The following is an 18,048-nucleotide window of genomic DNA, read 5'->3' on the forward strand; positions in this document are numbered from 1 at the left end:
ACACTTCACTGCACTTTGTATGCTTATGATTTGTACTATGTGAAACTATTTGGATTGACTGGGGTAAAGAAATGACCACTGAGCTATATGTGCCGTGAGCATTCATCAAGATTTCTACAATTTGTTTTACAAACAAAACATTTTTCCCTTCCCATTAACGTGCAAACCATGTCTGGTATAGAATTCTTGGTCCATATTCCTAGTGTCAAGAACGAATGTGTTTTGGAAGGCTTGGCAGATTTTATAATACTGCCTGGTGGCTTTCTCAATCTCTTTGTTCACACAGCAGAAACTTGGGAGGTTGAAACTGTGTGGTATCCTTATTAATATAAATTAGTGCCACATATAAACATGAACATCTCTATAAGTAGCTTCCATGTGACATTTCTACCACAGAAGATGATAGTATACGTACTCCTTTTCCTCTCTCCACATACCCCCCCGGGCAAGGCCTACGAAAACTTTTACAGACAGTAAATAGAATGTTTCATGTGCTATATTTCATCTACAGACTGGTAACTTGTAAAAATTTTAGTAATACTACAGATCAATAAAAGTACTGTAAATATGATGACACAAGCAAAGACTTCAAACAAAAAATAATAATAAAAGGAATAAAAAGTTAGAGAAAAAAATAATAAATTCCATATGAGGAAGGATTTGAAATGAAATAAATATTAATTATATGTAAACCAAATAATACAGATAAAATTGAAGACCATAGTCATTTTGATTACGATAATTAAAAAAAATAGCACGCCACTGGAATTGAAACCAGAACTTACTGTTTAACTATCCTAGAGTTTTGGTCCTTTTAGAAGTGAAACTTCTTTGGGAATGTCTAAAATTTCAAGAACGTAGCATTCCGCGTTTGGCGACATCGAGATGAATGCACATTGGAAGCGTGTATTCGTCATCGCCATACTGGCATACCACCCGGTGTGATGGTATGGGGTGCCATTGTTTACACGTCTTGGTCACCTCTTGTTCGCATTGATGGCACTTTGAACAGTGGATGTTACATTTCAGACGTGTTACGACCCGTGGGTCTACCCTTCATTCGATCCATGCGAAACCCTACATTTCACCAGGATAATGCACGACCGCATGTTGCAGGTCCTGTATGGGCCTTGCTCGATACAGAAAATGTTCGACTGCTGGCCTGGCCAGCACATTCTCCAGATCTCTCACCAACTGAAAACGTCTGGTCAACTACTCTCGATGAACTGTGGTTCCAAGCTCTGTTTGACTCAATGCCCAGGCATATCAAGGCTCTTATTATGGCCAGAGGTGGTTGTTCTGGGTACTGATTTCTCAGGATCTATGCACCCAAATTGCGTGGAAGTGTAATCACATGTCAGTTCTAGTATAATATATTTGCCCAATGAATACCCGTCTATCATCTGCATTTCTTCTTGGTATAGCAATTTTAATGGCCAGTAGTGCATTAATGCAAGATATCTCTCTCATTGCTCGTTATTATTATATGTGTTGTCATTTATTATGATTTGTCCCACAGTGCAGTGGACCCCTGATGATGCAATGGAACATCAGCAGCACACAGTTGACCTACCTGATATATGGGATTAGGAGACACAGCCATTTGAGTTTAAGGTGTCTCCACCACAGTAGCAGCAGCAGTGCCCTGACAATATATTGCAGCAGAACATACAAGAACCCAGTAATGTACAATCTAAATGTGAGTGTGAATAAAGGTGTGGTTGTGGGCATGTCCTTAAGTAATGAATGCAACATAGTGGTAGTATTTGCTAATCCCTAGTTCTGTGTCACAAAAGTGGTGCTTTTGTATAGGTAAAAAATGATGGTTGCTATGCCTTCAGCAGTCTAGATTCAGCTAGTTTTCATGGTCCATCAACCACACCCTTTTTAGCAATGATTAAAAAAAAAAGTAACAACCTTGTGCTCCCACCAGACAAACTTATCAGCGCTAATGATGCCTATATTTTTATGTTTAAACATCTGCCACCATAGCTGAGATATGATAAGTGTAATTGCAACATCTGTATCCAAGCAAACACCATACCATGTACTGCTCCATGTGTATTGGAGAGTACTGTGCCACCTCATGCTACACACCAGTGCTGCCATGTTGCAGTCCTTACTGCATCCACTACACACCTAATGGTGACAGATGAGCCGGCCGAGCCAAGGTGGCCAGACTATTGCTGTGGTACTGAGGTTGTCAGTACCACAGTGCTTGGCCAGGTGACTTTGTAAACATTCACCTTGGATGCCTGGAACAAAGGGCCTCCGTTCTAGTCCCTCACACAAGTAACTCGAGAGACGAGTCTTAAAACACACACTCTAAGAATTTGATGTAACTTGTCTCATAGTCGTTGGGGGTATTTCCAGGAATGAGATGTTATTAACATTCCATTACCCTGACTATTTTTCCCTTGCAAGACCTGCACAGGTGGATTAAATACTAAAACCTGTCGTTCTCTGGTATTAGACTGATCACTGGTGGACTGGTGGTCATGTGTCACAGTGTGTATACTGTCTCATATTTGCATGTATGGAAAGACTATGTCTACACTTTGTTTAAAGAATGTGCAGTGTACAGTACTTGATGCACAAGGTTAGATATTACAACAGGTGCTACCCCCTTGTGCCTTTTCCTCAGCTGTAATAGGATTTCACATCTCCTCAAAATGCTTCCCTGTACTCATGTTGTTGCCACATGGTACTTCTCATATAGGACAAATGGTATTTTTACAATGACATTGTATTTTGTAGTGACAAACCTGGACATCAAACCCACTTGCCCAGGTCCCAATACTTTGCAACATCACCATCAGAAAGACACATGTAGATCATTGTAAATATGAGCACTTTTATGGTTTTTGAAGGATAGCTAATAATAAAACAAATACGCAGCTACAAAAACTTTATGAATTTTTGCACATACATTTACATACAGAAAACAACTCTTATTTTATGTATTTAATGACATCCAGATTAATTTTTAACTTATAATTTTCATCTACATCCAAATTATATAATTCTTTCTCCAGCTAGTAATTTGACAAATACCAAGAGAGAGTGTGTGTGTGTGTGTGTGTGTGTGTGTGTGTGTGTGTGTGTGTGTGTGTGTGTATATATATATATATATTTTCTTTTTTCAGGACCTTCTTGCAATTCTTCTGGGTAAGAGCATTCACGAATTTTAATTTCTCCTCTTATTTCCTGCAATACTCTACTATTAAAACATTCCACATCTTCCTGGATGTATGTTGGCAGCTCATCTGCCTCAAATTCTTATGGAAGATCTGCATAAAATTTTAAGTTTACAACTTTTGCAAAGGAATGTAATTATTCCATTGGTATTTAACTCTGGAAAATGGCTCTAGTGTTGCAAGATGCATACCATCCTGTCTCCCAAATTTCAATACACTGTAACCATCCTTTTTAAGCTGGTTCAAATGGGAGTTGATGTTTATAAAAAAATTGTGTATCCTTTGGTATTGTAAACATCCATTTGTCGATTGATTTCTTGAGCAGTCTAACATATGAACACTTTCCATCAGCATCACAGTAAATGCTAATATTTTGCATACCCCACTCATTCCCAAATTTTTCCATACAGTATGTTTGCAGTAATATATGAGCCTTGCCTGCACAGCTCCAGCAGCATTTTTTTTTTCTTCGATAACAGTTTTTTTTTAATTCAAGCTTTCCCAATTCTAGTTTTCTTTCTCTTATACACAGCACATCATTTATACTTAGGCATGGCTTAAGTCAGTTTGATACATTTTTCTTTTTCTTAAGGCTTGTGGAGTAACATTCTTTATGGGAATCAATCCTAATACACCAACATCTATTTTTGACAGTATTGTGAAGAACAATATCCTAGATTGAGAAAAATGTTTCTCCAGGATTAATATAACACTTATGTATAGGGCTTATATGGACTCTATACTAACAACATCCAGAGAGTTTACAGGCAGATAATTAACCGTGCAGTATTCACGTGGACTGACAGTCCACACAGATGAACTATTTTCTTTTCTTTTAATCTCATTGGACCTAAGAATCAAATGCCACATGTACTTTTCTACAGTCAGCAGTACTACATTACTCCTTCATTTCATTTGGACTGGAGCAGTGGTGGTTGAAAGATCAACAATTGTGAACTCACGGTCCCATGCAAGCAACAGTTTTCTGTATAATTTGCGATGCTGGCTTTAGGGGTAAAAGGGAAACCATTACTGATACATTACTGTTAATTCTCAAACGGTTTCTTATTATTATAGTGTTACCTTCCATTAATTATATTGGAATGTTAGGATCATGTTAGTTAACTATTTTATTTATATATTTTTTGCAGAAAGAAAGAATTAGAAAGTTGCTTGCAGAGGTGTTGGCAGAGAGTGATAATGAATGTGACTATGATGATGAATGTGAAGAAACTATAGATGAGGTAGAAGAGTGACCTGAAAATTCTGATACAGAACAAGAGATATCTAATGTTGAAGATGCTATTGACAATATCACAGGTTATGAAATGAAACAAACATGTTGCAACTTTTCTTGGGCTCTTTCACTACCTATTTTTCACGTGGCACATCTGCAAAGGGGGTTGGTAGTGAACAGTTGCATCTGCACCCCTAATACTGGGTCATATTGGCTAGCCTTTGAACAGCAGTGAATTGAATACACAATTGTCTATACCACAGGCTTGCGCAAAATGAGGTACACTATACAAGTTCAGATTGAAACATTTATTTAAAAAAAAAAAAAACACTTCTAACTTTGTGGCCATGCATATTAAAGTACACAAATAAATCCGATCTGGATAAGTAATAATCGGTGCAATTCGTACACATGGTTTATTGTCTCGCACCTACACACTTTCACGTTGTTCCTTCACAGTTTATTCATGTACACTGGTAGCCATGCTTATACTCACGATACTTTGCTGCTCTGAACTTACCACCACAATGAACAATGGACCAATGACATTTCTTTTTTCCTTGGCTCATATCCCCAGTCCTGAGTAGGGTCACGTGACACTACATTAATCAAAATAATTCCTAAACATGGCCACAATTCGTTTACAATTTTTATAAGATTAAATACTTAAACCTAAATACATTGTATAATTTTACACACATTTATCACCACATAATTTTTTAATTCGTGGCAATGAAAAAAAAAAAAAACCATGCAATGGAACTACATCGCTCATCAAAACACAAAACAAGTATTTTCGTGTCCATTTTGCATTACACTACTTTCACTTTGTATTTAATACATAATTTTATTCTTAAGCACGGAAATTGAAATCAGAACTAATTTATGACATGCTATCAGATTACATAATTAGAAATAACTCCATGTTTTGGCACAGTTTCACCCCCCTCCCTTCATTTAATGACATCTTTGCATGAAATATGAGACATACATATACTTGTCTGGCACTACAAAGATCGAAACTGAATGGTGTCTTCATAATAAAATAATGACATACTTTGCAGTTGTTCTAAACATTTTTATAACTTAATTGTATTATGAAACGTTTTGATTGAACTACACCAGCCCAACATATTATTTCTACTGCTGTGCTTTAAATTTAAATTACGAACTACTTGGAAGAACTCCATATTATCCCCCGTTACCTTACATACCCCTATTTCATGGAGACTTTACCTTAGTAATGGCAACATGAAGTAGCACCAAACACAGCCAACCCATATTACTTTATATGTATCAAAACATTTTAATCATAACTATAATAGCACCAAAACATGTAGAACAGTGTTATAGTGGTGAATTAATCAGTGTGAATACTGTCATCAGAAAACATACGAACATTATCCGACAATGTATCCAACTTAAATATACTATTAGATAGTCTCAAATTGAGTCTGATTGGGATGGCAAAATGCAGAGAAATTTATATTATATAAATGCCCATGTTAGTCTATATATTGGTTGCATACTTAACTGCACATTAACACTTTAACTTTTTACACAGTTGTTTCTGTAATTGCATGGGGTGGTTGCAACCAAATCCTTGTGTTCACAGCTTTATGCATTAGAATGCAGGCTTTCCAGACTTGTCAGCCAGCAGTACTGTGCTTCCTCTCGTCAGCCAAGCCATCCTATCAAAATTTAATCAAATCCTCATAAATCTTGCCTAGACATGCACACCCACATTTCCCAGGAGTCAGTCTCTCCAAACCCTCCCAGAAACATCCTGTGTTCACTGATCAGCTCTTATTGAGGTTTATACAAATGACGAACATGCACACAAATCGAACACAAACATGGCATAATTAAATATATTCTATTTCAACCCTCAAATGTTCCCAAATCAGGAGCTCTGACATATTTGTACCCACCACACCAAGAGAATTTATTCCCAGATGCATATTCTTATATTTTTAAGCACCCATACAGCTATATCACTGTACATAAATGAACTCCAAATTTTTTCATGAATTTGTATATCATTTTTCACATAATATTTGGCAATATCTTGAAATCCATTCTTTTCTGCCATTTCGATGGACAATTAGATTCAATCATAAATGGCAAATAAACTTACCAAGGTCATAAAACTTTTACGTGCATCCACTTAGCCATGAGTGTTATTTCCATTACTTCCCTCATTAACATCTTATAATAAGCAAGTTAATTATTTCCCATATGCCTCTACAGTTTGCATATTTAGTAAGTGCCCTACATGACTATCCCAGCAACAATCCAACCCCCGTGCACCAGTATCAACTCCAGGTGCCACAGATACATTAGAAATTTTTTATAAAATCTCAACTATTTTCAAACAAACTATTTGCAGATTCCTCCCTGCTTTTATATTCTCCACACTTATTTCCAACAATGCTTCTATAATCCCACACCAGTTGTGCAAATTCATTGGACAACAGATTCATTTAATGCAAATACATACAGTATAATGAAGTTTGTTGACCTCCAAACAATAGCATTGCAACACAAACAGAAACACAAATAATCCTCCAATTATACATACACAAATACATAGCCCCCAATAATTTTTATAGCTGCCTATAATAGCCATTACATCCTAAAATTTCTTAACTAGACACAATAGTGTACATGGAAATCTCTCACATCCTTACCCTCAGTTACATTTCTCAGTCCAAATGGCTTTTTGGACACTGGATGTAACAAGCTATGAGCATTAGGGTGTGGACAACCAGTTATCTTGAAGGGCCCATAGTATAATTCAAATAACTTTTTGATTTCGCCATCAATGTCACTCGATTTTTTTTCTTGTTCCTCACCAGCACCTTATCTCCCTCCTTGAACTTGGTTGTCTTATACCTTTCTCCATGCCTCCTCTGTCTCTCATGTCCTTTCTTTAACATTTGCTGTCTGGCCAGCTGCATCTTCTCTTGACTTGTCAAGCCTTGAGATGGAGGAAAATATGTGTTCTGCTATTAGATTGTCTGGCTTGATATCTTTCATGAGCTCATAGGGTGAGAATCTTGTCGCACAACTCTTCACTGTGTTGATATGACCCTCGAACACAGTTATATATTCTGCCCACATGGTATGCTTTTTACTACAGTATGTCCTACATAGCCTACCCAGCTCCCTCATATACCTTGCAGCCGGATTTTCCGCAGGGTGATACACTGAAATCCTTATATGCTTTATCCCAGATCTTTGCATCAACTTCCCCCACCTCATCAGTTAAGAAAACGAAGGTTTCAATTTTATCTTCAGGGCAACCTACAGCAACATTCTCCATATTACATATTTCCATAACTGCATTGAACTCATTATCACTACCACAGTCATCACCTGCACACATAAGCACAGTAACACTATCAGTAGGTAATTTACCAGCATTTTCCACATTGTCAAATACACCACTCATATTAACCTTTACATCACACTGTATAATCCTCTCTCACCTTTACCATAATTCTCCATACTATTTCTGATAGACATCTCTACCCATTCATCACATCCATTACTACTGTGAACATTGCCCCTTAATTCCATATCCACTTCTGTTTCCCCTTTTGATGAAACTACTTCCGTCTCTGAATTTTGCTGCACACAAGGCAATATTGTCCTCTTCTGCTTGTAATATCTCTTCCCTCTTAATCATGTCATCAATGTTAAACTCACACTGTTCATTGCTGATATTAGCCTTGTTCCATTTTTTCCTGTCGTACCTTTTATCTCTTTTTCTGTAATTGTTAAAACCTCCCCACAGATTTTCATTTCCTAAGACAGCATCCATATGACATATTCAAATTTCCCTATTTTCCTTGCTGACTTTATTATTCATCCCATCATCTCCTTGTCTGGCCTTGTTCACAAAATTACCAGCCCCCCTGCGGACCTTATGTGAGGCATCAATTAGTTTTTTGATTGCCTACCCTGTCCTTTTGTATCAGGCATTCCCCCTATTCTCAAACCTTCTCTATCACTCCTCCTCTGCTCAAAGTTCTCTCTCCCCCCTCCCCCCCCCCCCCCCCCAAATTTCTGTTATATCTATGTGACCTGCTTCTCCAATCTCTATCCTGATTATTATGATCACTTCTATCCTCTCTCCATCTGTTCTGATTATTACTGTACTCATAATTAATACCGTTTCTCCTTTCATGATACCTTCCACTCTCCCTGTTCCATGTATTTAGGTCTGTAACATAATGCCTTATCCATATTATCCACAAAATTAAGAAATTCTTCCACTGAATCTGTTGCACAGTGAATCAAATCCCATTGCAAATGCTCTGGTAATCTTCTCTTTAGTGTTGATATTTCTGTTAATACACCCAGTGGCCCATCCAGATGATTTAATTTATTCAGTTCTCTATCGCAGAACTCTCTTATACTTTCCTTTCCACTCTTGTAACTAGGTCCATTCAAAAACTCGTTTTGCAATCTTAATTGTTTTGCCTGCCCCCAGTATTTGTTCAAGAACAGGTTTTCAAAGGTTTTAAAATCACAAAATTTATTATCATTTTGGTTTGCCAATGTTTGAGCTCCCCCTTCCAACTGCCTCTTAACATATTTAATTTTTGCCTGCTCACTCATCCTTGTCACAAAGTTATCCTTACACGCAGCTAAAAAGTCAACTGTATGGTATTTATTCTCTCCACTAAAAGGTTTTGATTGAAATCCATGCCCCATAGGATATCCCAACAACAGATTTCCATTCCCTGCTGCTACAGTATTAACTGTTTCCCTCAAGACATTTATTTCCCCTTCCATTTCCTTATTGTCATTAATCCCCTTGTGGCAGTCCAGCACTCCTATCTTAATAGATTCAATGTCTGCCTCTGTTTGTTTCTGAAATAATGTGCATTTCTCTTCCTGTGCCTGAATCTACCCCACAAGATTACTTTGCACAGTGTCCACCTTGGCTACTAGTCCTTTTTCAACCTCATCAACTCTCTCAATAATTTCCTCAACAATTTTAACTGTTTTTTGACTTTATCTGTAATTTGAGTGAATTTGAGATCTAGCTGATCAAATTTTTCACTCACTGTCTTTATTTTACCACTAAGCCTCAATTCCACATCCCCTATTTTTGAATCCATTTCTCCAACTATTTCAGATGTTTTATTCCCTATTTTTGAATCTATTTCTCCTAATTTACTAGTAAGTTTTACAAAAAATGCACTCAGGTCACTTCCTGGTATCCAGCCTATTTATTTTGGCATGCTAGGGCTACTATAGTTACTCCTAACATCCACAGATTCGCCTTCACTTTGAGATTCATGCACCTCATTGGCCATGGCTAATGAAAGAGCACAGTTTTGCAATATAGCTGCTGGCTGTACTCATCTTTTATATCCTCATGTGACGCTAAGTCTGCAGTCAGCGGCGGCAGCACAGGTACACAATGAATTGCAGTCGGCGCCATGGATGTACAGCAAACTCGATCAGGAGTGAGAAAATGTGGCGTGGCCCCTGGCAGCATGTAGATGTGTTGGTTGGTGGCATGGATGATGGCATTGATCCTTGGCAGCACGTGAATACAGCTTTGTTGACTGCTTTACCCACAGCAATGCATGGACACGGCACGGACGATGGTTTTACCCGCGGCAACACGTGGACGCGGCACGGAAGATTGCGTGTGATTGGTGCCTGTGGTAGTGCATGGTCAACAGGCTGTGTAAATGACTGCATCACAATCATGGTGGCCTTATATTGGCATAACCAAGGGGCAGCACGTAATTTGTCCAGCACAAACACGCCGCTACTGCTTATGCACTGATTTAGCTCAGAGCCCCCACACTGACTGTTCAAAAACGTAAACATCAGACGGACACACGATTCCCAAATACACTCCTGGAAATGGAAAAAAGAACACATTGACACCGGTGTGTCAGACCCACCATACTTGCTCCGGACACTGCGAGAGGGCTGTACAAGCAATGATCACACGCACGGCACAGCGGACACACCAGGAACCGCGGTGTTGGCCGTCGAATGGCGCTAGCTGCGCAGCATTAGTGCACCGCTGACGTCAGTGTCAGCCAGTTTGCCGTGGCATACGGAGCTCCATCGCAATCTTTAACACTCGTAGCATGCCGCGACAGCGTGGACGTGAACCGTATGTGCAGTTGACGGACTTTGAGCGAGGGCGTATAGTGGGCATGCGGGAGGCCGGGTGGACGTACCGCCGAATTGCTCAACACGTGGGGCGTGAGGTCTCCACAGTACATCGATGTTGTCGCCAGTGGTCGGCGGAAGGTGCACGTGCCCGTCGACCTGGGACCGGACCGCAGCGACGCACTGATGCACGCCAAGACCGTAGGATCCTACGCAGTGCCGTAGGGGACCGCACCGCCACTTCCCAGCAAATTAGGGACACTGTTGCTCCTGGGGTATCGGCGAGGACCATTCGCAACCGTCTCCATGAAGCTGGGCTACGGTCCCGCACACCGTTAGGCCGTGTTCTGCTCACGCCCCAACATCGTGCAGCCCGCCTCCAGTGGTGTCGCGACAGGCGTGAATGGAGGGACAAATGGAGACGTGTCGTCTTCAGCGATGAGAGTCGCTTCTGCCTTGGTGCCAAGGATGGTCGTATGCGTGTTTGGCGCCGTGCAGGTGAGCACCACAATCAGGACTGCATACGACCGAGACACACAGGGCCAACACCCGGCATCATGGTGTGGGGAGCGATCTCCTACACTGGCCGTACACCACTGGTGATCGTCAAGGGGGCACTGAATAGTGCACGGTACATCCAAACCGTCATCGAACTCATCGTTCTACCATTCCTAGACCGGCAAGGGAACTTGTTGTTCCAACAGGACAATGCACGTCCGCATGTATCCCGTGCCACCCAACGTGCTCTAGAAGGTGTAAGTCAACTACCCTGGCCAGCAAGATCTCCGGATCTGTCCCCCATTGAGCATGTTTGGGACTGGATGAAGCGTCGTCTCATGCGGTCTGCACGTCCAGCACGAACGCTGGTCCAACTGAGGCGCCAGGTGGAAATGGCATGGCAAGCCATTCCACAGGACTACATCCAGCATCTCTACGATCGTCCCCATGGGAGAATAGCAGCCTGCATTGCTGCGAAAGGTGAATATACACTGTATTAGTGCCGACATTGTGCATGCTCTGTTGCCTGTGTCTATGTGCCTGTGGTTCTGTCAGTGTGATCATGTGATGTATCTGACCCCAGGAATGTGTCAATAAAGTTTCCCCTTCCTGGGACAATGAATTCACGGTGTTCTTATTTCAATTTCCAGGAGTGTATTATGGAATAGAGAAGAAAGTCCTATCCCAGATGAGCCCTCAATTGCAACTGTACTTGGGCTCGTTCACTACCTATTTTTCACGTGGCTCATCTGCAAAGGGAGTTGGTAGTGAATGGATACATTTGTGCCCCTAATACTGAGTCATATTGGCTAGCCTTTGAACAGCAGTGAATTGAATACACAATTGTCTGTATCACAACCTTGCACAAAATGATTTAAACAATACAAGTACAGATTGAAACATTTATTTAAAAAAAAAAAAAAAACCCACTTCTAACTTTGTGGCCATGCATTTTAAAGTTCACAAATAAATCCGATCTGCATAAATAATAATCGGTGCAATTTGTACACATGGTTTATTGTCTTGCACCTACACACTTTCATGTTGTTCCTTCAGCTTATTCACGCACACTGGCATCCATGCTTATACTCGCGGTACTTTGCTGCTCCGAACTTACCACCACAACAGATAACGAACCAAAGACCTGTTTTTTTTCCCCGCTCATATCCCCAGTCCTGAGCAGGGTCACGTGAAACTACATTAATCAAAATAATTCCTAAACATGGCCACAATTTGTTTACAATTTTTATAAGATTTAAATACTAAACCTAAATACATTATATAATTTTACACACATTTATCACCACATAATTTTTTAATTCCTTGCAATAAAAAAAACTATGCAATGAAACTACAACACTCATCAAAACACAATACAAGTATTTTCATGCCATTTTGCATTACACTGCTTTCACTCTGCATTTAATACATAATTTTATTCTTTAGCATGGAAAATTAAAATCAGAAGTAATTTATGACGTGCTATCAGATTACATAATTGGAAATCACTCCATGTTTTGGCACAGTTTCATGCCTCTCCCTTCATTTAATGACATCTTTCCATGAAATATGAGACATACAAATACTTGTCTGCCACTACAAAGATCAAAACTGAACGGTATCTTCTTAATAAAATAAGAACTTACTTTGCAGTTGTTCTAAATATCTTTATAACTTAATTCTACTATGAAACCTTTTGATTGAAGTACACCAGCCCAACATATTATTTCTACTGCTGTAATTTAAATTTAAATTGTGAACTACTTGGAAGAGCTTCATATTATCCTTCGTTACCTTGCAATGTACATTCAAGAAATGCTAGAACCAGCTCCAAAAATACAATAATCCATCTTCTATCCCAAAATGCAAAGCCTACCGCAAAAGGTCTGCAAACACCAACTGAAATTTGGAGGCTCTTTTTTACTGTTAATATTATCAGCGCAATAGAAGAAAACATGAACCTGTTTATTGAGTCCCAGAGAAGTAAATTTTCCAGACACTGTGACTGTAACACTATGACTCCAAGTGAAATTCAAGCTCTAATAGGTTTACTGTATTTGGCTGGAATGTTGAATGCTAACCATCTAAAGGCAGGCAATCTATGAAAGACTGATGGTACAGTGGTAGAAATTTTTAGGCCCACAGTGTCCCTGTGTAGATTTCACTTCCTTCTAAGATATCTGTGATTTGATGACAAGTTCACAAGGGAAGAAAGACTGAAATATGACAAGTTAGCTCCAACAAGAAACTTTTTGACATGTTTTTCCAGAATTGCAAAACAGCATACTCCGTTTGAATACCTCACAAATGATGGAAGTTTGTGGCATTTGGAGGCAATTGTAATTTTAGACAGGATATACCCAGCAAGACAGACAAGTATAGATTAAAAAATATTTGTTCTTTCTAATACCAGGATGTATTATACTATTGATTTGGAAGTGTATGACTGAACACAACCAGAGGGGCCATATTATGTAAATAACATATTATGTAAATAACACTCCAGCTACCGTAGGTCAGAGACTGTGTAGCTCCATCAAAAGAACTGGCAGGAACATCACAGTGGATAATTGGTTTACCAGTCTTCAGTTGGCTGAAGCAATAAAAATGGCTTTCAGCTAACTTTGTTAGGAAACATGCGATAAAACAAAAAGGAATTGCCACTTGAATTCACAAAGCCAAGTAAATGTCACATGGGTGCAAATATGTTTGCCTTTAGAGGATCTAACAATCTTGTATCATATGTTCCTAAGAAAGACAAAAATGTTGTACTGGTATCCAGTCTACACCATGATGAGTTTATGAAGAGACAGGCAAAGCAGAAATGATAGTCATGTATAACAAGACAAAAGGAGCTGTAGACATGTGTGACAAGATGTGTGCTGCCTACAGTTGTACAAGACGTACTCACTGATGGTCTATGGTCATATTTTATTCATTAATGAATGTTGGAGGTATCAATTCCTTAGTGATTCATGCTGTTAAAAACCCAGAGATCTGCTCTCCATGAAGAGATTTTCTGTACCAGTTGTCTTATGAGCTTGTTGCAGAACATGTGTGAGTCTGAGCTGCCATGAGTAGCATACTGCCTAATATTCCTTCAAGGATTTGTGAAATTTTCAAAGGCCCTGTCAACATCCTAACAAATAGAGAGGACATTGTTCATACTGTGACAGGAGAAATAACAAAAATGGTTCAAATGGCTCTGAGCACTATGGTACTTAACAGCTGTGGTCATCAGTCCCCTAGAACTTAGAACTACTTAAACCTAACTAACCTAAGGACATCACACACACCCATGCCCGCGGCAGGATTCGAACCTGCGACCGTAGCAGTCACACGGTTCCGGACTGCGCGCCTAGAACCGCGAGACCACCGCGGCCGGCCGAGAAATAACACCCCTACCACGTACAGCTGCTGTGACTGTAGTAAATATCTCTATTTGGAACATGTGAATATTATTTGTTCAGAATGTTTAAAAAAAAGAAGACTGTGACTGAACTGTATAATAATAAATGATAACACATATAACAATAATGAGCAGAGAGAGAGAGAGAGAGAGAGAGAGAGAGAGAGAGAGAGAGAGAGAGAGAGAGAGAGAGAGTGTGTGTGTGTGTGTGTGTTAGGCTAAAGGCATTTTCTCATAAATCGGACATGCATAAACATAACTAAGAGGATACGTATCCAGTCCGTTTACATTAAGGATTTAAATTACACTGGTTTATTTACATAATGATGCTAGGTCAACTGGGCAGTTTGTTTGCATAAAGAGAACAATGGGACCATTGACCCTAAATGCACTCAGCCCTTCTGCTGCTGTTTCTCTCATGTCCATTGTCTGGGCATTGTTACAAGGAGATACCCCTTTTATATATTGGTGTGAGTGGTTTGATGTTTACACAGGAGTATGATGCACATAACCAGGTTGACACAAATGAATGCAATACATTTTTTATTTTCAGTGAGCAAGGTGTTGCAGCAGTTAAGACCCCAGCCTCGAACTGGGGAGGACGTTGGTTCAAAACCTGATCTTGCCACCCAGATTTAGACTTTTCTCACTTTCCCTGAATTGCTATAGGACATGGTCAACTTCCATTCTCATCCTTCCTCAGTGCAAGCAGGAACACAGTTTCTAATGACTTTGTTGTCAATCGGTCAAAAGATAATGCTCATCACATACACATCATTTTATGACACACCTTTCTTATCTCTTGTACTAAATGGAAAACATTAGAGGAAACTCAACTGGTTTTGCTGGGCATATGTTTAGTGAACCCTGGGTTCTTGACTAGTATCTGGTAAGCACAGTGAGTTCTCTGTACCCATAATCTTTGCACAAGCATAATAACATGGAGGTGGACTGTTGTATGCTGCAGGGAGTGGTGATTTTGGCTTATTGCCTGGATTGTGAGGATGTTAGAAACATTTCTAGGATAGTGCCTCAACCTCAAGATGTGCTGTGTGCATTGGATGGCTGGTGAGGTGAAACAGTTATTAGTGGGCAATCTCTGGGGTACCAGCTGCACTTCACTTGTATAAGGCTTGCTCTGGAGTCTGGGGCTCTGGTTAGTCAATTAGTAATTTAATGAAACAGCACTCCCAGAGTCTCCCCACCTACATGGACCTTGCTGAAGTGAGGTGGCTGACATGCCTCAGCAGTACAGATAGCCCTACGCTAGGTGCAACCTTAATGGAAGGGTATCAATGGAGAGCCCAGACTAACTCGTGATTGTAGCATTAGCCAGCATGGCCTTGCTGTGTAGGTACTGTGAACTGTGGAAAGCAGGGGGAACTACAGCTGTTACTTTCCCAAGGGCATACATATCTGCTGTATGATTTAATAATGATTGGGTGAAGATTCCAGAGGTGAAACACTCCCCCATTTGGATCTCCAGGTGGGGACTGGAGGATGTTGTGTCATATTCACAACAAAATTGGCATATTACAGATCAGTGGATTGGAATGTTAGAGTCATTAATTGGGTAGGTAGATTAGGAAATTTTAAAAAGGCTAGTGAGTAGGTAGAAGTTAGAAATAGTGGAAAATAGTGATGTGCAGTTGAAGGAAGAAAAGGATTTCTGGTCAGGTGAGTACAGGGTTATCAGTACAAAATGTAAGGTAATGCAGGAGTAGGCCTGATAATGAATAAGAAAATAGGATTGTGGGTAGACTACTATGAGCAGCATAGTGAATGAATTATCAGAACCGAGATAGACATAAAGACAACATTCACCACAATAGTAAAGTTTTATAAGCCAACTAGCTCTACAGATGGGGTAGAGACTGAAAGAATTTACGATGAGATAAAAAAAAAATTGTTCAGATAGTTAAGGGAGACAAAAATTTAATTGTGCTGGGTGACTGGAACTTGGTAGTAGGAAAAGAAAAAGAAGGAAAAATAGCAGAAGGACATGGACTGGATGTATGAAATGAAAGAGAGAGCCAGGTGGTAGTATTTTGCATAGAGCATAAATTATTCATTGCCAGCAGTTGGTTTAAAAATCATGAAAGAAGTTTGTATATATTGAAGAGATCTGCAGACACCAGAAAGTTTCATGTAGACTATATAATGGTAAGACAGTGATTTTGAAACCACATTTTTAAGTACAAAATATTTTCAGTGGCAAATGTGGACTATGACCGTAATTAATTTCTTACAAACTGCTGATTAAAACCAAAAAAATTTCATAAAGATAGGAAATTAAGGAGATGGGACCTGGATAAGTTGAAAGCACTAGAGACTGTTAAGAGTTTCAAGAGGAATGTTAGACAAATGACTGAATTGGAAGACAAAAATACAATAAGAAGATGCTCAAAGTAATGGACAGAAGTAGAAAATATAAAAATATAGGAAATCAAATAGTAAAAAGTACATACAGATGTCTAAAAAATCTGATTGACAGCAACTGCAAAATGACAAAGCAGGTGTGGTTGGAGGACAAACACGAGGCCGAACAGTCATGTATGACCATGGGAAATGTGGGCCACTAGAAATATGGGCCCCACAATGAACTTGTACCGTCACACTAGTCAGCCTGTCTACCATACTTTGCAAATGCTCAGCTCCATGCAGGGTCCATAGTAAATCAATATGTAACTGAAAAAGTATCCATTAAAGGTCTTAATTTTGTTATGTGCTATTGAGAGCTTGCATGCATTTAAACGTGCAGTCAAGAATTATTAAACTCATCTGAAACACTTACTTTCTCCCTATTGCAGACAGCTACTGGCACTTTTAAGACATACAGTGCCACGTGCTGTGAAGTATGTACCACAGCCTATCGTCCTCATGGGCCATGATGGAAAAGCTAGATGCTACCTACAGGAAAATTAAAGAAACGTTTGTAGAAAGAGAAGCAGCTGTATGAACATAAAGAACTTGGATGACAAGCCAGTACTAAGCAAAGAAGGGAAGTCAGAAGATGGAAGAAATATATAGATGGGTTATACAAGAGAAATGAATATTAAGATGATATTTTAGAAACAGAAAAGATAGCAGAGGAAGATGAGAGGTATACTTTGAGAGGAATCTAACAGAACAGTAAAAGAACAAAACTGAAACAAGGTGTAGGTGAGGTTCCCTCAGAATTATTGGGATCCTTCAGAAGTCAGACATGATAAAACTATGCCATCTTGTGTAAAAGATATATGTGACAGGCAAAACACTTGCAGACTTCAAGAAAAATGTAATAATACCTATTCCAAAGAAGGCAGGTGATGATGGGTGTGAATACTACCAAACCACCTGTTTCATAAGTCATGGTAGCAAAATACGACATGAATTATTTTTGGGAGAATGGAAAAACTGATAGAAGCCAACCTCAGTAAAGATCAGTTAAGCTTCCAGAGAAATGAAGGAACATGCAAGACAATATTCAACCTACAACTTATTTCAGAAGGTAGCCAGAGAAAAGGCAAGACTTCATTTATAGCATTTGTACATGTAGATAAGATTTTTGAGAATGC

Source organism: Schistocerca americana, chromosome X (genome assembly GCF_021461395.2).
Source record: "Schistocerca americana isolate TAMUIC-IGC-003095 chromosome X, iqSchAmer2.1, whole genome shotgun sequence".
Lineage (NCBI taxonomy): Eukaryota > Metazoa > Arthropoda > Insecta > Orthoptera > Acrididae > Schistocerca > Schistocerca americana.